We start from the raw sequence: 23,914 nt of genomic DNA on the forward strand, positions 1-23,914 counted from the left end.
ATCCAATCCATCGCAATGGACGCCGGTTCGAGACACCAGCGTTTTTCATTCTGCTTAGGATGTTTTTCCTTGATACCATCAGTTTAGGTGTTAAACGGCATGGAACTTATGTTAACGGCCTTGCTGATACGGTAGTGGCCGCTCTTTTGATTTGCAATCTTCACGCTCATTTCTGTTTCTAGAATGCCTTTACCGATTGCAATGGAGTGTTTCTTTTTTCCTTTTTTTACCTACACTAAGCTATTGCTATATCTCTCCGATCAAGGTGGTGGCAAATACAAACGTACAACCAACCTGCTTCTCTGAGACCTATTGTACGTCCATTTAAAAAGTCCAAAAATTGTTCGTATACCTCTCAAAGGTCGTCCTAGTCACAATAGCGTCCTTACAACTCGACAGTTTTGTTTGAAGTCCCCTTTGATTCAAGCTTTCACGCTTCCAATCCTACCTATCTGCGCATCTCTTATGCTTATAACGCGCTTACACTTTCGTCACGGGTGACGAAATTTAAATCATCTCTTACCAAACTGCATTCCATCCATGTTTTTTGTATGCAGCTTAATTTATTCTTGATGCATATATATTTTGTGACAAAGTGTTCCCTGTTTTGTGCGTGTAAAAAAATATTTATTTCTTCTTCCGCAGAAGAGGATTTTAGCTCTGTTCTGATTGTCATGCCTTTTTATTTTTCAAGGAAAGGGAGATTTTCGTTTCGTTCTACTTGCTATATAATTGAATATGATTAAAAATGTAGACGCACACGGTTCTCAATAAAAACAAATATCCAATGAAAAACTAATTACTGTTGTTAAAATCAACCAAATGGATAATTAAGTTGCTGTAACTATTTTTATTTTAGATATTTGTAATGCATTTTCGAATTGTTTATTAAAGAAGTCTTAGTAGACGGTTGTTTTATGTCAGGGTTAAATGCAATATTAAAAACCAAGTATTTGAGATCTTCGCAACAAAGAAAAATCTCCATGCACTTTTTTTTCACGTATGTAAGGGATTTATACTGAGCAGATTTGATTAGGTGCATCAAAAGACTTTTTGTTTTTACAAAAACGCTGCTGCTTATCTTTTTTTTCTTCTTCTACTGCTGAAAATATTAATTAAGCTGTTAATAGTTTATCATTATTTATTTATTTTTTTTAAATTTAATTTTTATTTATTATAATTATTTTTTGTGGCTGAGAGCAATGCATAAAAAATAAAGAACTTTAGATTTTATTTGTATACGACGATTGTAAGCTCATTATGTTATGCTTCAAGTTAACAGCCATTTCATAGAATTATAAAAAAAGCTATTTTCTATTATTTATTTATTCATTTGTTTTATCAATGCAGTCGTTTAGCTCTGCATTTGGATTATTTTTCCGTTGAGATTTAACTATGCATTTTTTTTCTACTGAATAAATCAGCTGCTTGATTAAAAAAAATTATAATTTTTTCCTTCCCTTTCACTGATAGTTAGATATTATTGTGATAGAAATCCTAGTAGTTTGAGGGAATGAATTTAAATCGTTTACTTAGCACGTTATAGAGAGAGTTTAATTCTTTTTTATAACAAACAAGTTTTACTATGCATGAAATACGCAGCCAGCTCAGTCATTCCATCCAAGGACAGCAGTTTCGTGCTTATTAGCACTCATTAGCCCGGAATAGGAAGTGACTGAGCTGGAGGTGGAAAACCTCTTAAGGAAGCTTGATTGAGCTGGCGTTGTATTTCATGTATTTCTGCCTTAGCCCTGGCTATGGGCGGTACTGAAAAAAAAAAAGTTTACTATGTTTTGACAATCGTTTTAATTATTACAAAGTATGATTGTTTGAGTAAAACGTTTCGCAAATGGAGAGGTAGCAAAGCTAAATTTAGGTTACTCAGTAACTTTGAAATTTTCACTGAATTCACTTAAAATGCAAGTTTATATATAGATCATATTTTTTTTCCAGAAGTCTCTCTTCAAAAGAAGACGAAGATTTGCATCAAATACTTTGCAGTTTAAGTGAGTACATTTTTTTGTATTTCTAGAAACGACGAAGTTAGCTCTTTATATGGAAAATTTTCTCCTTAACATTCAGCACAATGTCATAGGTGAAACATGAAATAATTAAATTAATCAAGGACATAAAAGTTTTGTTTCTAGGTGAAAAAGAAAACTGAACGTCACACCTATAATCTTATTGGTCTAAGTTGTTTTTATCATGTAGTTTTTAACTTGAAAAATATTCGAATAATTTTCAAACATTATTTTAGTCCTTGCTCTCTGGCGTGAGAAACAAACAGGTAGGTAAGATCATCTGCTTGAAATATGAACAGAAATTCACTCACTGGATTCGGTATGTTTTCAGTTACTTCCTTTCCTTCTTCAGTAATCTAACTTTTATCTGGATATGTGTTTATACGAGTAATACGCTTTTTGGTCTAGCTAAAAGTAAGTAATAAACATGAATGTTGCCAAATCACTTGCACATGCTCTTTAAGTCCATCTACGTATTTTGTTAGCCCTAAGGATTAGTTGCTATTTAACAGAAACATCAAATCCCCGCATACAAGCTTTTTCATCTGTAATCATTTTTCAAAACAAGTTAAAATCTTTAAAACTTAGGATGAAGTGTGTTTGTGACAGCTGTTGATGTACTTTAGCGGAATTTTGTGTAAGAAAAATATTTTTTCCTATGTGACTCACTTAAGACTTTAAAATGTTTTATGCTTTGTAAAATGTTCTTGAAGAATGTTTGAAGTTTAAAATGGGTTCGCAAGGGAATTATAAGAAAGAAAGTGAAGTAAAACTTTGAGGAAAGAAAGCAGCATCAATGAATCCTTATTCATTTGCCCAGTTCAGTGTTTTATTCTGTGACAAAGTAAACTCTTTTGTTATATAAGAAGTAGTAATTAAAAAATAATACAAATTCAAAGAAAAAAATGGAATGAAACAAAGCATATGCTACTGAGACAACACTAAAATTTGTGTAGGTTCGCATGTTTTTTTATTTTTATTTTGTATTGATCGTTTCAGGTCGAATAAGAAACTGTTTTATGAGTTTATCGCATTAATGTTCTCAGCGTTTTCGACTCGCACGATTTCGAAATGCTTTTTCTTTTGGCTTATAAACGTAATCAAGTATTTAAACGAACAAAAAGACACCATTGCTAAGCGTAAATATGCAAGGACAACTGTTTGCACGCGTTTTGATGTTTTTTATTTTAAAAGTCGCTCATGTACGGGCAACTGTTTCCAAAGTCGTTCTTGCAAGGGAACATTAGGGTGGTGCGAGTACACAGCAACAAAGTTCCTATTTTCGAGTCGCTATAGCGCGGAAAATTTGTGATTGGTAAAGACTTAAAAACAAAAAACAAAAATGAATCGAGATTGGATAATACCTTCCGATCGCGAAATGTGCCTGTAAATTCGATAACATGAAGAATTTCACCATTCCTCTGTGATTTTTTTTTAAAACCTAATTTCATTTTTTTAACGCTATAAGAACGGAAAAGTTACGACTTGTGAAGAATTGAAAAAAAAAAAAGTAGTGAATTTGGATGATATCTTTCAATTAATTCCGCAACAAGCCTGAAAAATAGAAAAAAAAAATTGAGATTTTGAAAACAATTTGCTTTAATGGATTTTTTCATATTAATGGGTTCTAATAAGAACGATAAATAGCTTTTCTGTTTACAGATTACATTTAGATTTCTCCAATTCATATAATATTAACCAAGAAGGATTTTTTTTTAATATTTTACCCAAATTTCAAAACAAATTTGTGTTAATTTTTAATGATCCGCAATGATGTTATAGCAATCGTTCTGTAAAGGTCCTGAAAAATGAATGGGTCAGCCTGGGGGTCAACTGGCGCAACACCCCTCTCTTCAATTGAGTTCTTCTAAAAACATAAATCGCTCTCTCTTTCTCTCTCTCTTTCTTTCTCTAGGACTCTCATTTTATATTTCTGGTCGTTTAAACATGTTACAGGGTTTGTCACACAAAGAAAAATCAGTATTAATTTTTTAAATAAAATGTATGTATTACTTATTTTTCATTTTGCTTCAAATGAACAAATGCAGAGTCTGTAACATGACAATTTTTATCACAACTATTTAATTTACTGTTTGCTTAGCACATTCTTTTATTTTGATCTTTTCCTACCAACACACGTACGCAAATTAATATAATGTGCTACTCAAACAGCAAGTTAAATAGTTATGGCAAAAAAAAGTAATATTACGGATTCCACATTTTTGTCCAAAATATTATGAAATGGCCCATCAACATTTGCGCATTACGATCAAAAGTTTTTGTAATACAAAGTTCGAAACATTTTAGATGTCATGCTGAAATTAAAGATAGTTTGAATATGTAGATCAGATGTTTAGATCAGTAGACTTTTGGGACTCGAATTTAAAGTACTCTACAGTTACAAGCTTTTTGACATCTCTAGAAAAGAAGGGATTCTATATCACAATGACATTGGAATTTGTACTTTAGAAAAAAAAGTCGTAAAAATGCTTGAAAAATAATTGAATACTTCACCCAAAAATCTTTATTGTTTGAGTTTATTTAATCTCTAAAATATTTGTTTATTTTTTACGAATTGAACAATAAACACGGAAAAGACTTCATTTGTATTTGTATAAATTTCCTAGCAGCTTTTCATTACGAAGCTATAAGCATGAAAACCTTTAATTGCCACCTATGAATAAAGAAACAAAATTACAGGCCCTACTAGTAACTAGTAAATTTAAACGGTGAATGCATCTTCAGTACAACTGTTTGAATTTTAACTTTTGGAAATATTTTACATTATTCAGCATAAGAAATACACAATTAAAACATTCATGTGACTGCAGAAAGGGATGAGAATTATTAATGACATAGCTCAACCCTAGCATCTCTTTTAACTCAATCGTTTACTCATGTTTCGCAGTTTACGTACTCATCATTTAATTTATTAAAATACCTATAAAATTAATCGCGCAATAAACTTAACTTGAACGATGAAAAGTTGTTTGTGAAAGAGATGAATTCATGAAAAATAAATTCTTTGGGATAAATGCTTATGATGGGTTTATTCTAAATATCAGTTGCTGCTTATAGGGTAGACCGCGCAGCGAATGAACACTTAAGAGCCCTTTCATTTTCACAAACGTATGTCATCGTTGAAAACTGTAGCATTTGGACACAACAGTAAAATATTTTGATTGATACAGTAATGTTTTTAATTAGGATATTTTTACGTTTTTTCGTTTGGATTTTTGAGAGGTTGAAGTGTAAAAAAAAGGGGGGGAGGGGCTATCCACTGGAATGTACCCAAAATAGTAGTGACAAAGCCGGCATTTTCTCGTCATAAGATCAATCGTTTTCTTTTTGGAGTCTTAGACTTAAGTAACTACTGGGCAATTCCATCGTAACAACCCCCCTTACTGGAGAAAATGGGGTTGCTGCTTTAAAAAAGCTTTAAATATTAATTCAACTTGTCGTTATGTATTGCATGTGGTGGCAGAAATAAGGTATAGGTGGTTATTTTCAGCAACAAATTATAAATATTTAATTACGAACAACAAAAGAGACAAGTGAGAAGCAAAGGGATGCAAGTGGACTATTTTAAATTTTGAGAAAAACGCGTTTAAAAGTCAGATCCTAGATAGGATTTCATTGATTTTTTTTTCTAAATCATGCTGTACAGCAGCACCTAACGGGGCTACTAGTACAATCTCTTGCCCCAAGACAGAGGAGAGGTTCACCTACAATTTGTACTGGTTATCTCCAAATTTTTAATTTTGCCGCTTGCATCGCTTTGCTTCTCACTACCTCAAATGATCACCGTAACAGACTTAATCAAATTACACTGTTCGGCAAAAAAAAAAAAACCCTTCAAAATGCTTCTGACATTTCGTCGGCTGATTCTTATGTAAAATGACACCCTGAATCCGAATATGACTTCCGTTTTCCCCCTATACATATCATTTTTTTTAAAGGACCCCCCCCCCCAAGTTTTTTTTCAATTTTGCTTAGTTTCAGAGCATTTATTTATTTATTTATTTTTGGATGTGAAAGGAGTTTTATATTAACTGGTGGCGGCATTTACGTAGTTTTGGCGGGAGAGAGAGGTTCAAGGTTATGGACACCGATAGCGAAAGTCGGGAATTTGGAGGGGGTATACCCCTCCCCCCCCCCAATATTATAAAAATCACGAAAAACCATCTTTTTATTCTGCTTTTTTAAAAAAATATGTTTAAAAGGCATTATGGTCTGGGGTACCGTTTCCTTTGATAACTGGACCCCTTTGGTCGTAATTAGAGGTAAACTTACTGCACAGTGGTACGTCGACGACGTCCTAAGACCTGTTTTGCTGCCGTTCCTTTTGCAGTACCCTTGGCTGGTTTTCAGCAGGACAATGCCAGATAACATACGGCACGTGTTGCTATGAACTGACTGCAAGCTTATCAAATTCTTCAGTGACATGCCAGATCGCCAGATCTCTCTCCATCGAGCATGTCTGGAATATGATGGGATGGCGATTGCATCTGGCAAGGAATGTTGATAACCTCGTTAGACAATTGGAGCTTATTTGGCCGGAAATACCGCAGGACACCCTCCGAGAGCTATATCGGTGTTGGCCACACCGTGTTTCAGCGTGTATCCAGGCTAGAGGTGGGTCAATACTTTATTGAACTTGTTACTGTAACTCTGACATAAATTATGCTTAGAATTTTAATCATTTACTATTCTGTGCATTGTCTTCTTATCCATCAATTTTCGTCTCAATCACCCCTTCTTGGTGCATCGATTTTTTTGTTATAGAGTATATATATATATATATATATATATATATATATATATATATATATATATATATATATATATATATATATATATATATATATATATATATATATATAGCTTTCAAAAAAATGCATTTTAAATTTGAACAACAACTAAAAAAATTGAGCATGACTTGATTTTCATTGGCAACATACTATTTCCAAACTTTACTTCAATACGTACTTGTTACGGAGTAAGTGAAACCCACTTAGCCTCTCCTTCTTTATTGATGATCTTAAACATGTTTTCATCAGCTTTAAAGCATTGAAACTCCTTTTCTCGGACACACTAAATACTTGTAAACAAAGCCTTCTTATGAGAATAATAATATCTGGGTATGATTCACACAAAATTCATCTAAACAGATTTCCCGATTGTAGGAAGAATTGTTAAAGAGTTATATTTTTTTCCGATCTTGAAGCTTCATGATGGTTTTCTTTCCCTAAAATTCTTGTATGACCATTTCCATTATAAATTTCGGATTTTTTACGTTTCTGTATCAGTTTTTATAATTGATAGTATTGTTTAGTTCAAAAAGCTAAACGTAATATTTTACGTACAATGAATGAAAGAAGTTTGTATGTTTATTTTTGAATTTTTTCCATTCCATCAATATCTCTTTTTAGGTGCGAAGTATAGCGCAAGAAAGGCTTATGCAAATTTTTAACACAAAATAATGGGACCGAAATGAAAATAAACTAAATTCAACATTATACAGAAAAATCATGAATAATTATGTTTATACGTACATATGTTAGTACTATAGCCATATGTTAAGACCCATGCTAATGGAGCGAAAATTTCATGCAAACAACTTGATAAAAAATTATGAACAGAGACTATCGGATTGAAATTTTCTCCTTACGTCACAAACGTCTCAATTTTTAATTGTCTAATCTATGGAAAATGACAAATTTAAACGGTTCGCTTCAAGTGACTTAACATTCTAACGGGGAAAAATGCATAATTTTAGGGCAGTGTTGCTGATCCGAGAAGTAATTGAACATAAATTTCAACTATTCAATTGACTTGTCTTTTGAATAATTTTTAAAGCTCAAATCTGTACATGTTTGAGGAGTAATAAAATGTACAATTAATTTACATGAACCTATATTCTATTGCCATATCTATTTAAATACTAAATTAAGATTTCATTAAAGCACAGACTTAAGGAAAAGAAACATTTTTGAACGGGCTCGAGTTCCTTTACAAAACGTATTTAAAAAAACGAAACATTAATAATCGTAGTTGCTTTGCTGCATTTTCTTAGAAATATAAATGCACACATTGCAGTTCTGAAGTTCGCATCTTCACCTTCTCAGCTATTAATTTAGATTCTCTTAGCTAAAAATATCCTGAGCATAAATTACATTGTATGTCAAAACTGTTAAGAAAATATATTAATTAACACTGATTTTAAAACTGATGATTATATGAGGTACAGTTGTCCCTCACTACTTCGCGCTTCGACTTTCGCGGCTTCACTACATCGCGGTTTTTTCTAGGGTTTTTTTTTTTTTTTTTTCAAATATAGTAGTTAGCCTTTTTTATGCGCTCGTGTAACTTTTTTTCTGAAAAAGAATAACAAAGTATCTGTCTTTTAAGTAAGGTCTGAGGGGCTATTTGTACTAGTTGAGGGAGTGGAGGCATAAAATCGCCGAAGAAAGTGTAAGGAATCGCTATCTCATTTTAACCGTTAAGCACTACTGCCGCGTGCAGGTAAACGGCAGTAACTGCAAATTTTTCATTTTTCCTTTTCTTGCATTTTTGTCACCAATTGAACGTTATCTTTATTGTACAAGCTCGCTTATTTGGTTTCCGCTGAGAAAAAGACGCGAAAAAAAAGTCTAATTCCAAGATTTCCCTATGGGTAACATTGAATCACCCACGCATTTCTTCAAATATCTCGAAAACTCATTTCTGCAGATACTGCTTTTTACCTGCACATGGCAGACTAACTGGAAAGTATAAATTACAGTATTAATACTAGGGGATAAATTCATCTGCAAATGGTGTTCAACAATGTACTAGCTTTTTAAATTGTATACGTAAATGTAGAGGAAGAACGGGGGATTCATCATCGAACAAGTTGAGGGTTTTTCATAGACTAGTAGTAGTGTGTAAGAACTGCGTGTATGTATAGTTTATTTAAAATAATTAACAATGTGATATCTATTACGTCTAACATATCTAATTTTCTCATATTCTGTGCAATATATTAAGTAATACAAATGTAATGGTGGCTGAGGGTGCTGTTTTATGTCTAGGGGGCTCTAACTCTGATAAAAACCTATTTAAATTGCCATAAGTACGTTTTATGCGCTTTAATTAGAAAAATATATACAGAATCCTACTTTACGGAAATTCAGTTATCGCGATAAAGTCTGGAACGAATTAACCACAATAAACGAGGGTTGACTGTAATGAAAAGCAAAGGGATGTAAGCAGACATTTTCAAGTTTTGAGCACAACGCGTCTAAAGTTAAGCTCCTATAGTAGGCTTTCATTGAAAAGTTTTTCTAAATTATGCTGCATTGCAGCACCGGACATGGCTACTAGTACTATCTTTTTCCCCAAAATAGAGGAAAGGTTCACTTATCATTTAAAATGGTAAGTTCTCACATTTTATTTTTTTCACATCCCTTTGCTTCTCACTGCCTGAATGCTAATACCTAAATTTTAACAAAAAAGAAAAACCTGAGTAGCAAATGACAAAATTGGAGCGTGTGGGTGGAAAAAAAATCATGGAATGTCTTCCTAGAAAGAGTCGTGAGTAAAATTCAATGGCTTTTATCAGTTACAAATATATGCAAAATATGACACCGTTACAATATTTTCAGATATAAAAATCATCCTCAATAGCCCAAAAGCTAAACAGATAGTCCACTGTACAGAAAATAAGGAATCCGGTCATTGTTGTTAATAGTCGTTAACGTTCCGTTTCACGGATTTTCTGGTGGTGTTTTTACTTTCACGGTTTCACGTGTTAGGTAGACTCATTTTATAAGTTTTTGTAAGTGTTCAGGTATGCAAGCACATTCCGTAGAAAACTGTCACTTAGTATAAATAATTTCACAAAATGTGTCTGTTTGCCCTTTCCGTGTAGATTTAGTAGCATGCCATGTAGTAAAATTGGATAAGTGTAAGTTTCATAAAAGACGTCCGTCAACTACATTTTATTTTCTTATATTTATGTCAAATTTCTATTTTCGTAGGTGAAAATGACAGTTTGACATTAATATTGGTGTCTTGCAACGATTCAAAATTTGTCTTGATTAAAATTTTATTTCCAATTTTTAAAACCTCACACTTTTGCCGTAAATGTTGTACACGATAACTCAAACTGATGCAGGTAGTAAGAGCACTTATTTAAGTTTGCTGCTGTAGATATAGTTACAGTTCTTATTTTAAGTTACATCAATCATTAAAAATGAAGTGCGTGGGCGCGAACTTATGGAACGAACTATGTAAAACCTGTCAATTGAACTGCATTATAGAAAAAGAAATAGGCGTACACATTTTGGTCACTATCCGCGTCATTTTTTTAAAAATTATTTGCATGTCATGAAATTAAAAGAAAGAAAAAATACTGTCTTGTTTCTACTTGCAACTGTATAATAGACAATTCTTTTGTTTATGTTTTACAAAAGCTTGTTGCGCATTCTGTTCTCCTTATCCACAGCTTTAAAACGGAGGAAATGTATTTCCACGTTTAGAAACGTAATCCAAATACTAAAAAGTTAAATTATTCAAAATTTTCTAATTCGTCAATTTAACTCAGATAATGCTCCTAAATACAATAATTAGTCCCCCTTCCAGCAGCAAAATGAAATACATTTTTGAGTGAACCCAACCTTAATCATGCAACATAAAGCTATTTATATGAGAAATAGGTAAATTTCACATGCATTTAAAGTACTTAATCGCCTGCCCTTCTGACTTATTGATCGTGATACAGAACTTAAGTCTCACTGGAGATTTTAATTTCTTGAAGTTTAAAGAATAATGTATTGCAATTAGTGGTTATACGTGCGATACAAATTGTTTCACCTTATTCCTCCACTGCGAACAGAGTTGCTTCTATTACACTGATACGTAACCATTTTAATCTTACAGCCTTTTTTCAATGACAGTTGAATAACTAAGTGGTAAAGTAAGACAAACAACGTTAGAAAAAGCACAAATTTCCCAATTACAGCAGACACGTGTTTCGGCTTTACAGGGAACGCCTTTTTCAATGCAAAAAATAATGAGCTTATGGATGAAAAGACCTATCTCATTTTGGTATTTTCTGTGCTATTTATGTAGAAAATACGGATCAAAATTTCGTTTATTGTTACGGTATTATTACTTGAAAACTTTTTAGCGAAATGCGCAAGCAAGTTGAAGAAGAACCGACGGTGATTGCGATTTAAGAACTACTGAAAGACAGCATTACTTTTTCGTTCGGCTTTATTGCCAAACATGCTCTACGGTTGTCGCTAATCGACATTTCCGGCCATTGTTGAGGATACTTTTTGTGTTGATTGCATTAAAAAATCTCCTGGTGGTTATATGTTGCTAACCATTTTCATTTGCTTTGAACCAAGGTTCACAAATTTAACGATTGCAGTTAAACTTTAAAGGAACTTCATTTCGTTCATTTTTTGCAGGCTTTTCATTCAGACCAAATTCATAACTATACGAAATCGTTCGTGTCGAAAAGGGCAATTTTATGATTAAAAATATGAACTTGAACCTCTTTGGATCTTCCTTAAATTTCAAAACCCTGTCTATAGGAATTCCTGAGCAACAATTTAACTCTGTGCCAAATTTGGAAGAAATCCGACTAAAACTGTAGATTTGTATAAGGAACATACACACACACAAACACACACACCCACAAACATCCATCCATTTATATATATATATATATATATATATATATATATATATATATATATATATATATATTATATATATATATATATATATATATATATATATATATATATAGAAAAATGTAAGGAAAGCCTTGACCACATCCCTCTCCTTTGAAAGATAAATTCCGAATGCGCTATTGTGTATTACGGTGATTATTTTGCAATTTATTTGCTTTATTAGTACCTTTACCGCTGCTCTTGGACAGCCTGGGGCGACTTCTATTGAACCGAATTAGGTTATCGGTTATAGTTGAACCGAATTACTTAAAGATTCGACGTAAATCAAAGAATAGTATAAAGAAAATTTATATATTGCAAATTGGTTTCATAAGGATCATAGAACATTAAATTAAATTTCTGTTGTAAGGATGAAATAGATGTGGTTTTAATAAAAGAACTCTAATGCTGAAACAGTCAAAGATGGTACGTCAATATTGAATGCAATATTATTACCTTACTCATGTTTGCGATCAAAAATTACACGCAACCTTACTGTTGTGACTTTTATAATTAAACAATGTTTAAAAATTATAATTTAACGGTAGCATTCAAATTAAGTAGAACCATGAGTAGCATCAATGGATCCCTTGGCTTCGTAGGTCGCAGTTCAAGAAACGATGGACAACACCATTTCTTATATCTACGGCTTTTTCGCCAAACATGCTTTAACGCTCATCGCTAAACAGCATTGACGGCCGTCGTTCAGGCTACGTTTTGTGTTGATTGCATTTAAAATAAATCCTGGTGGTTATATGTTGGAAACCGTTTTCATTTGCTTTGAACCAAGGTCCACAAATTTAACGATTAAAGTTAATCTTTGAAAAAACTTCATCTGGACAGTTTTTCACGGGCTTTTCATTTAGACTAAATTCATAACTATACAAAAATTTGTTCGTGCAGAAAAGAGCAATTTTATGACTCAAAATATAAAATTAGACCTCTTTGGGTCTTTTTAAAATTCCAAAGACCCGCCTATATGAATTCCTGAGCAACAATTTACTTTTGTGCCAAATTTGGAAGAAATCCGACGGAAACTGTGGATTTGTATAAGGAACATACACACATACCCACAAACATACATCCATTTATATATATATATATAGATTTATTTAGTTTTTTTTTTTTTTTTGTAAATTTCAATGTGAAAAGTGCATTTGTATAATATATAAAATTGAAATTTAAATCTTTCACGTCTGTGTCTCGTCTTTCTTGCAATCATCTAGAGGTAACTTTCAGATATCTAAAATAGATATCTGATAAGGTTTTGAAGTGTACAATAGCGTTCTGTACTGTTACATATTTTTCCACAGCCGCGATACTTATGAACAACTGAGCAACATTTTCATCACACGAAAAGAAGGAATAAACAAATAAATTAATAAATAAATAAAGCTATCCGACTGGGGTGGGAGGTTAATCACATGGTCTCTCTGAAAACTCTTGTGACGAGACTGAAATTTATTACTAACAAACCGCACCCAAAGCGGTTACTTAAGAAAAGTCGTAAATATCTTCAATTCTTATAAAACGGTTGTTGGAATAACAATCCCACCCCAAAGCTAGCAATGCAGTTGGGAGGGCAAAAAAGGTAAAATTAAGAGTTCTAAGAGCCATAAGCCTGCTTTTAAATACATCCAAAAGAGATTCATTACAGTTGAGAGATTTTCTCTTAAATAAATTACGAAGAAGACCCAGCTCAAGTTTCTCGATTTTGCATGCGAATTACTCCTGTGGGTTTAATAGAGAAAAGGGATTTTTTTTCCTGTGTGTAAAAGGCTTTTTTTTGATAAGTATTAGTTATTTTTTTTGTTCATGAAAATCATAATCGTTTATTAATGCTCTAAAATTTAATGAACACCCTTTATATGTTTAATGGTTCTTTAGCAATTCCCACCAAACTTGACAAAAAAAAAATAATGAAAATTTTACAATTTTGCAGTATCTGCATACCAGACATATTTTCTTCTGTCAAAAGATCAAGTTTCCTTTTGAGAACAATTTAAGCACAAAGTCGGAAGCAAATATAATACAAAATGCTGTAAAATTCCATGTATAAAAACTAATAATTATTAAAATAGATTCTCGTTTTTATGAAATATAGTTTGCGACTTCTATTAAAAGATAAAAACATAAGCAAACGTTCTCTGAAGCTATATATAAAACAAATAAATAGAGATGAAATGAACAAATAAATATCTTATATGGGAATATGCTACGTTGTAGTTATTTCTGTTAATCTACAAGTAATAAACGTAATGACGTAATTTTCTATAACAGCAAAAATCATCAATGCGAAGCTATAGAGCTAGAAAAAAAATAAATCTAGAATCTTAAATTAACAGTTGTTTTAGCTATTTATACTTTATAGGATTATTAAGAGGGTAAAAATTAGAAAAAGACAAGGTTATATTTTTAAACATGGCAACATGGCAAATAGTTTAACTGCATTGCAGCCATTCAAGGCAATCTCTACTCCTTCTTTTTTGTATTTTAAGCTGCCCTAGTCATATTTTCATTGACTTTTTTCTACACATTCAAATGTATACACAATGCACCCAATGTTTACCCAAATGTACACACATTTTTTGGCATAAAACAAAGAACCACCCTTAGGTTATTTTGCCGTGGGAACGTACAACGTTGTAAATGCAAATTTTTCATTTTTCTTTATTCCTTTCTTTTTTTTTTTTTCATTTTTGTCATTTATTGTACTTGTGCTTCATTGCGTGAGCTTACTTATTTGGTTTACGCTAAAAATAAAGCAAGAAACAAAAAACGTTAAAATCTAACATTTCCATTTTGTTAGTAGGGAATACAAAACGTGTTTCTTCAAATGTCTCAACAATCATTTTTGTAGATAGTACTGCTCTTTACCTTCCCTCAACAGTATTACATCGTTTTTAATAATTATTAAATGCATTTGAAATGAATTATTACCCTGTTTCAAAGCTATCCTGCTATTTAAGGTAACTTTAAATCACGTCAGGAATGGGCTGAGAAATTATTTATTTTAATAAAAGAAGTGTAACTTTAATGCAGTGAAATAAAATTTCCAAAATCTTAAAAAACACCTTTTTATGTTTCACAACATCACAAGATTTCGATTTTTTGAAATATTGCACTAACTAACGGAGGGTCTTGTTTTAACTAACGGAGAGTCTTTCACTAACTAACGGTGAGTACTGCACTAACTAATAGAGAGTGCTGAATTGAGCCTTCCATTTTTTTTTTTTTTTTTTTTTTAGTTTTAAAAAATATGAAGATTGGCAAAACTAGCAGTCATGGCTGAAAATTGAGCTTAATAAATGTACCTAATTTTTGTGTCAGTTAAAGCAGTAAGTAGTGAACGCAGTTGGAAGTAAAAATGCATCTTCCCCCTTATTCACTCGCACAAACAAACAATAGCTGATTTTTTTTTTTTTTCAACATTTTAAGATTATTCACGAAAAATTTTACGTAATACCATTATTAAACCATCAAACATTTATGAGTAGAAGCTAATTTAAGAATCTGTCGAAAGTTGATGATTCTTAGTCCAGGCGAATTCAATTGTAAGGTAACAAAACCATACTTGCAATTTATTTTTAAAAAATGGTTTGTATAAGCAAAATGTCTTTAAATTACACTCGTTGTTGTTTTACTAAAATGTTTGCTACCATTTTTTTAGCTTTTTAATTACTTGAATAGTTATTGTTTCAGTCAAAGCTTTTTATGATTAGTTTTAAAAAAAATAGTATGTGAACGACTAGCCTTAATCTATAATAATAGGTTAGTTACTAGTATAAAGCAAAGGTAAACAATATGCACAAGAGAATCACAATATAAAATATTTTTGTTGTACAAAAATGAATCATTTATTTGGTTAAGAAACGAATTTCAAATGCACTGCAAACACATTAAGGAAAAAAAAGGCACAATTTATCAACAATTCTTATCATTATATAAAGAGTTGATCAATTAGGATCGGAAAAGAAATTGCTGCAGTGAAACTAATAAGACGAAATCCTTTCAGATTACATCATGATGCCGCAAGAGACGCATTTAATGAAAGAATTCAACACCTTCTTTTAGATTCCATCTGGTCTTAATTCATTATTGCGGTAAGTTCGTCTCTTCACATCTTCGTTTATGTATAAACTTTTTTTTTCCGGAGAAATGTCGAAACTAACTGCATAAATTAAACACTTTGCCAGAACTGATCATTTTCTGGCATCTTTGATTTAGACTGTTTTGCAGTGTTCAGCGCAAAGGTTAATTAATCCATTGCTTTACTAATTAGTTTCTGCTATAATTTTGTCTTCTTGTAATGACTGTATTTATTTCTGATCTTCTACCCTCAAATCAATTAAATTACATTATGTTTCTCAAAAATTTAGAAGGTTTGAATTATGAATCAATTTTGATAAAGCACGTAAGGTACAAATTCTATTCAAAATTGTCTAACAATTTTTAAAGCAAAATGAAACTTTTCTCTAGCATTGAGCACAATCGACAACCTGCTGCTTCTTGAAACAGCAATCAGAGAAGCATTTCTTAAACGAAAACACCTTGTGAGCGCATTTTTTGACAATTAAAAAGCATATGACCATACCTGAGGGTATGGGATCCTCAAAACCCTGCATGAGTATTGGTTGAGAGGTAACCTGCCTATCTTTCGCACTAATTTTCTAAGAGATCGAATTTTTCGAATACGTGTCAAATATGTTGTCAGATACCTTCTTTCAAGAAGAAGGAGTTTCCCAGGGAAGTTTATTAAGCGTAACTCTTTTCGTAATAGCAATCAATAGCTTAATCGAACAACTACCATCCGCAGTCAAGGCCACCATGTTCGTTGATGACTTTCAATTTTTTTTTTCTCGTCATCGAGCATAAGTATCATTGAAAGACAACTTCAAATAGCCATCAATAAAATATCCCAATGGTCGAAGGAAAATGAATTCACTTTCTCTGCTCAAAAAACCTTCTGTACTCATTTCTGCAGTAAAAGAGGTATTCATCCTGATCCAAACCTTCTCCTCATTAATCAACCAATAGCAATAAAAGATCGAGGAAAATCCCTTGGTCGCACACTCGATAACAAACTTAAATGTATACCGCATATGCAAGAATTAAAAAATAAATGTTTATTAAAATTAAATATCTCTTTAAAGTCTTAACGAACACTTCTGGGTGCTGATACAGAGTCTCTGTTAAGAATCTACAGGGCTCTGATACGTTCAAAACGTGACTATGGATGCCAAATTTATGGCTCCACGGCGAAAAGCTATCTGAAAGCTTTGGTACCAATACATAATCAGGCACTACGCATCTGCACAGGAGCCTTCCGTACTTCACCTATCAATAGTCTTCATATCCTTGCACACGAACAGTCTCTAAACAATAGACGTCTCAAACTTTCTTTAAATTTTTACTTCAAAACAAAACTTTACACTAATCACCCACTACACCTCTATATTTTTAATCTATCTAATGTTCTGTTATTTACCGTTTATTATTAATGACTGTTCTACACCGTCCTTCGATGATCCAAACATTTGGGATCCGAGTGCGTCGGGTGCTCTCAGACCTGCAGCTATTGGATTTCAAAACTCTGAACACAATAAAACTAATTGAACCATGGTGTTTTCAATATTTTAACGATTTTTACCCTACTTTGAAGAAGTTGCTTGCGGACCAACCCCATTGCAATTTATACTCCTTCCTCTGGGAGTTTGGTTTCTCCCTTTTAAGTTGTGTGATTTTGTCCTTTTCATATTTTTCAAAGTTTATTGTCAAGATATGGTTTCATCTATTTTTTCTAAATGTTTTTAACGACTTTATATTTTAAGCTACTTAGTGTATGCCTTTACTTCAGAATACTTTTACTTTTAACATTTCCTTGTTTTATACTTGAATGAAAAGTTATTAGTATATAAAACAGAGAATTGTTTGGCGCAGTGTAGCCCTGAAGAGGGCTCTTGCGCCATTAAAATCAAATGAACCAACCAACCTGGCATTGTGGTAATTCATACTGAATGTTTTAAAATAAATACTTTGCTACTTTGCGGTAAATGATTTAAATACATATTTTTATTCGTATGTAAAAAAAAAAGATAGGATATAAAACGAACGATTAGTATGTATGACGCAAAAACGAAAACTGTATAGCACGTAGAATTGGTATAAACAGTAGAGTGGGTTCTACTTCATATGTATTTGAGCTATTTTTGTCGAAAAATTTTCTATTTTTGAATATTTAGTTTATTTTCAAATTAACAGTTGTGGAACCGAAAAAAGGCACTATATACACTTAAAAATTGAAAATAATTTTTAAAAAAGGAAAAGATGAGAAACAATAATGAACAAAAATTCTCTCAGTGCTTAGACATTTTGTAAAGTTACCATTGCTACACTTATGCAAAACTACATAGACCCTAGATTTTTATTCTCGCTCTGGAAAAATACCACAAAACTCGGTAAGGCAAACTATGGTTAATTAAGTGCTTTTGAAACCAATTTGTCCCATAGTCATAGCAGAATAATATGTTATTTTCATGTGTTTGCACTTAAATAGTTGATCATGTGAAATAATTTTATAATTTTTGCATTTTAATAACCCTCGCTTTTGATAGTAATAAGCTAACTTAATTTTTTTTTTATCTTCTTTAAATGCGAAACAACGGGAATATATTAATCAATGTTCATGTTTAAAGCGTTGAAATATCCTCTTCACTCTTTTTACTCGTTTGAAAAACTTTGGTGACAAAATTTAATTTTAGTCTTAATAATACTTTTAAGGAAGTACTTCAGTTAGTAAAAAAATGCATACGTTTATAGGTCTTTTTTAGCAATGATGAAGCATCCTAATTCTTCACAGGAAAAAAAAAACACCAAAACAAAATTTCAACTTAATCTACCGTTAAAAAAACAAGAAAACTAAAATAAATTACAACTATGAGTAGGAAGCGTTTGAACGGTTTGTGTGGAGGTAAAGGGGGGGGGGAAGCTTTTTTTTTTTCTAACAGAGCTGTTAGAAACTTTACTTTTTGCCTACCTCGTGCAAAAGGGCACACCAAGGGGGAACACCTGGAGACCTAAGGACCCCAATATAGTATCCACTGTTTCATGTGGCAGCGCTATTGGCGGATGTAGTTCCCACGAGAATTTTGACGCCCAGCTTCTCCGCCAAATAAGAGGCACCTGAGCTCTCTTTGATGAAAAATTGCACTAGGATTTGAACTTTGACAGGGGTTCTCAAAAGCAAAAGAGTACTCGAGTGATTTTTTAAATGCCGCATACTCATACGAGATATACGCTGATGATATTCTGCATCTTGAAAATCCAACGACTGGAGCTAGGCTCAAACCTGCGCCTTTAGCGAAAGAGACCAACACCAACTACACCACTCTGTCAGCAAAAAACTATTTAAGGCATTTTTTTTTTTTTTTTGAAATCCTACTAAATGAAATTTAAAAAAAAAAACAAGTGAAAAATTTAAACTGTTTGATTAAATATTTATTTTTAATTCGAAGGGGGGGGGGGGGTGAACCAAATTGGGATATTTTATTTTTTTATCCATTGATTGTTTCAAAATCAATGAAAGAATGCAAAAACACTCAAACCTGTTTTTGCGCGGTCTTTTTTTTTTGTGTGTGTGTGTGTGTGTGGTGTTTAAAATTTTCAATCAGCTTGGAACTCAATTGACGAAAAGACGAAATTATTTATAAAACAAGTGCGAGGTAGTATCTTAAAGTAACGACAGGGACACCCCAATAGGAGGTCACTGTGACCTCCAAAAAATTCCCTTATTCGGGAAATTTTGTTTGACTATTCGGCAAATTTATCAGTACTTAGTTTATTTTCATTTCCCTTAAAGAAGTAATTACTAGTAATTTCATAAGTTTTTGGGTTATTTTCTACGTGACACTTTTTTTCCCTACCCACCGCATAAAAAAATATATTTTTTAACTGTATTTCGAAAACTATTTTTTATAGCTATACTCGTGAAGTTTTGAACGATTTTTTTAATGCGATTTTTTTATGCGGTCCCTATCCACCGCATAAAAACAGGTTTGAGTATAGCTTCACAGTGAAATAACTAAAAGAAAAGTTAAAGGGTTTCAAATATGCTCTTTAAATACGAGAGGACCAGGAATATTCATGCATATTGATCGACACTTAACTCCTTTGGGAAATTTGCATGAAATTCTGTCATGAATTGTTATTTGAGCCCTCGAAGACCCACACTGCATCCAAGTTTAAATATATTATCTAAATATTTAAGCTAAATAATTGGTTAAAGGATTTTGGGCTGTACGTTGAAATTTCAGGCTAATTAATATTTTCTTGGTTTGAACGGTGCCAGTAATAAACAGTCTTTTACTTCAAAGAGTAAGTAAGGAAAATAATTCAGTTTGGCAAATGTGATTTTCATTACTGATAATCAGTAACATGGAAAGTAAGTAATTGCAGTGGATATGCGCACACAGTTTTGAACACGTTTAAGTGAAAAATCATTTGTTGTGGAGCACTATATACTTTATGATGACATTTTTTTTTGTCAATATGCTGCACAAAATCTATGAATAACGTTGTATTGGTATAATAATGGTACACATTTCAAAAACCGTGAGAGATATACAACAGACTTGCCCATGAAGCAGATAATAAATTTAAATTACCCCTCAGATATCATTATTAATTCCATCTAATTCTCAATAAATAAATAAATAAATAATAATACTAATTTTTTAAAAATGCATTTATTTTAGAACAAGAAAATCAAATTTAAAATGAGTTACAATATGGCAGTTCATTCAACAGTATGATATAACCGAACTCTATGGATAATAACATCATGAATGTAAGATTAAATCTTAAAATTAGAAATTTAATACAATTATTTATTTTTCACATAGTTTTTGTATCTCTCAATAAATGATAACAGGCAAACGAGCTCGTGCATTCAAAGAAGGCAATTTTGTTAATGTGAATTTCAAAACATTTAAGTTTGTTTTTTTTAAATAAAATTTCAAGAACATAAAAAAGAAACGACTTCCGTTTCACGCTTATTAAATGAAAACAAAATGTCTTCCTAAAAAATTCTTTAAAATTAAAAACACGATTTTTAACGACACGCTTTATTTTAATATTTTTACGTTATACATAATTAACAAGGACGTAACCGAAATCAAATATTTAAATAGCTTGTAGGAGGCGAAATGATTAAAATTTTGGACTTCGTTAAGTTTTAATATATTTTTAAAAAACAAGGGGCTGCTATTGAAACGAAGTTAAGTGACAACCACATAATTCTACAGAAGAAGTTGGAAATGAATAGGGGTTATTGAAATAACTGCTAAAACTATACTAATGACTAGTTTTATTTTTAAAACAAACTGTTTGCGAACAATAAACGTTAATTATAGTATGGTTTAACGGTTATTTTTGTTACTATTAATTGTTTTTTGCATCTCCTTTATTTTTTTTTTTTGTTACTTCACTCTGTTTCAATGTCAACACCTCATTAGACGATATTAGCTATGTTTTACCCATACTAAAAAAGGAGGAAGTAAACCTGAATTATTCATTGCAGAAATGAAAGTGTCTATCTTACATACATATAACGTAAGTTACTGCCCTTTTTTAAAAATTTAATTTTTTTTTCTTCTTGAAATCGTTTTCCTTAAATAGTTAAAAGTAAAAATTAAGGAATATTCATATCTTTAATCAAGGTCAAAGCAAATTACGTGCTTGTTACAATGAAATTTAATCTAGAATAATCTCTACTAACAATAAAGCTCAAAGTCTATCTGGCTCTTTGGACCTCTGTGACGGGCATAGCACCTAGACCGTTCGGCCGATTTTCATGAAATTTGGCACAAAATTAGTTTGTAGCCTGGTCTAAATGATTAGGCTCGACAATAAAATAAAAAATTAAAGATAAATAAAAAATTTGAAGCGGAAAGTAAATTTAAATGTTGCCATGATGGTTACGTCTTTTACTCAATTTGATTGTTTCGTTACTTTTTTAAAATCATTTTTAAAAACGTGCTTATATTTTGGCGATCAATCTTTTTTTAAGAATTAAATTAAAATATTTTAACTGTTAAGAAAAAGTCGTCTTCTTAGTTTTTATGGAATTATGTTCAGCAAATTATTAAAATGTTGAATTACAAACCTATTTCTTTAGGGTTCAATTTTGAAAAAAAATGTCTTTTTTGCGTTTTAAGCGAGGAAGGGAAACACCTTTATTCTTTAAAAATATTTCTAATGTTTTGGCTGGCTTCTGTTACGCTACATGCTAAGTTTTCAAATCTGTGATAATGTGAAGAAATCTTAAAAAAAAAAAAAAAAAAAAAAAAACTTAACGCATAGTTGACATTAACTGTAAATATACTGGCGAACCAAATGACCTTTTTAATATTCTACTACGGGCAAAGCCGTGCAGGTACAGCTAGTTTCAAATATTTCAAAAAATAGTTGTGACAGTTACTCGACAATTAATTACAATAAAGATTTAAAAAAAAAAAAACGAATAAATAGTGAGTATATGTTAATAAATATCCTTTTTCTGAAGTAAAAAGTTACGGCAAATATTTTTCTTTATTTATTTAAACGTTTGCGTAAATATTAATGTAATAAAATGTTTTTTTAAACAAACAAAATCTATATCCTTTTGTATACACCCAAACCTCTTTTTGTGCGGTGGATGGGGACCGCATAAAAAACATCGCATAAAAAAAGTTCGTTCGTTTTTGAAAATAGCTTCGTCCGTTTTATAAATACTATCGTCAATTGAGTCCCAATCTGACTGAAATTTTCATACACCGCACAAAAAAAGTCGTACAAAAAATAATCGCAAAAAAAAAACTAGTATGTTGTGGCCATCACGAAACTTTCTTCTATATCTTTCTTATAATTCTGATCCCTCCCCATGCTTAACGAGGAAGCAATATTCCCAACGAAAACAAAATTACACATGCCAAAACTTGATGACCATCCCAATTCCTGATTTATCTCAAAAGCAAAGCAAAGAATGAAAATTGAAAATTATTTTAAAAGCCTTGCTTAAAATAATTACAAACATTTATCTGTTAACAAACACAAGATGGCAACAGTTAAAAATTTTAAATCATTGAGATAATATTTCCGATTATTTCCATGCAATTAAAAGCACGATCTGAACGCAGACGACAGTCTGTTACGATTTATCTTTCTTATTATTGCAATTAAAAAGCTATTTTTATTCACACAAATAAAAAAATCAGGCCCCCATGGAGCGATTGGCGCCAAAATTAAACCAACGCCTGTTTACATATGGATTCATATTTATTCCAAATTTCATCCAGAACGTAGCATTACTTCTTGAGATATGGCACTCACAATGGAAAAAAAAGAACGTTCGATTGCGCCACCCCCTTTTCAGCTGTTGACACCAAAATAGAATCATTTCTTTTACTCTCTAAGGGCTACTTGTCGATAATTTCTTGTTTGATTACGTTCATTATTTATTGAGATAAAGCAGTCACAATTGACGGCAAAAAACGTTCTATAGCTCAACCCCCGTTTGAGCTATTGACACCAAAATTGAATCAGGATCTGTACCTGTTAGGGACAACGTATGGACCAAATTTTGTCTGATTCCGCCAGTTACTTCCCGGGGAATAGCAGTCACGCAAAACTCAAAAAACGTCCCATTGCTGAACCCCCCTTGGAGGAATTCGCGCCAAAAACCAATGGGCACAAGTTCACATAGGGGCACATATGTGTACCAAATTTCGTTCGATTTCATGCGGTAGTTTTTGCTGTAGAGCGGCCACAAAAAACTGGTCACACACAGACGTGACACACACACACACACACACACACACACACACACACACATACACACAGACAGACAGACATTTTCCAAAAATAGTCGAAATGGACTCAGCACACCTCAAAACGTTCAAATCCGTCAAAATTCGAAATTCGAAAATTTGCACGAATCCAATACTTTCTTCTATATATTAGATATAGAAGAAAGTAAAAAAGATCGCACAAAAAGAGGTTTGGGTGTACATCATTTTCTTCATATATGGTTGGCAAAGAAAAAGTAAATAATTTTTCTGTAAAAAAAATACTGCATATTTATTTTTTTGCGAACGAGAAACATTGTTTCCCCTTAAATACATAAAAAATATC

This window comes from Uloborus diversus, chromosome 3 (assembly GCF_026930045.1).
Source record: "Uloborus diversus isolate 005 chromosome 3, Udiv.v.3.1, whole genome shotgun sequence".
Taxonomy (NCBI): Eukaryota; Metazoa; Arthropoda; class Arachnida; order Araneae; family Uloboridae; genus Uloborus; species Uloborus diversus.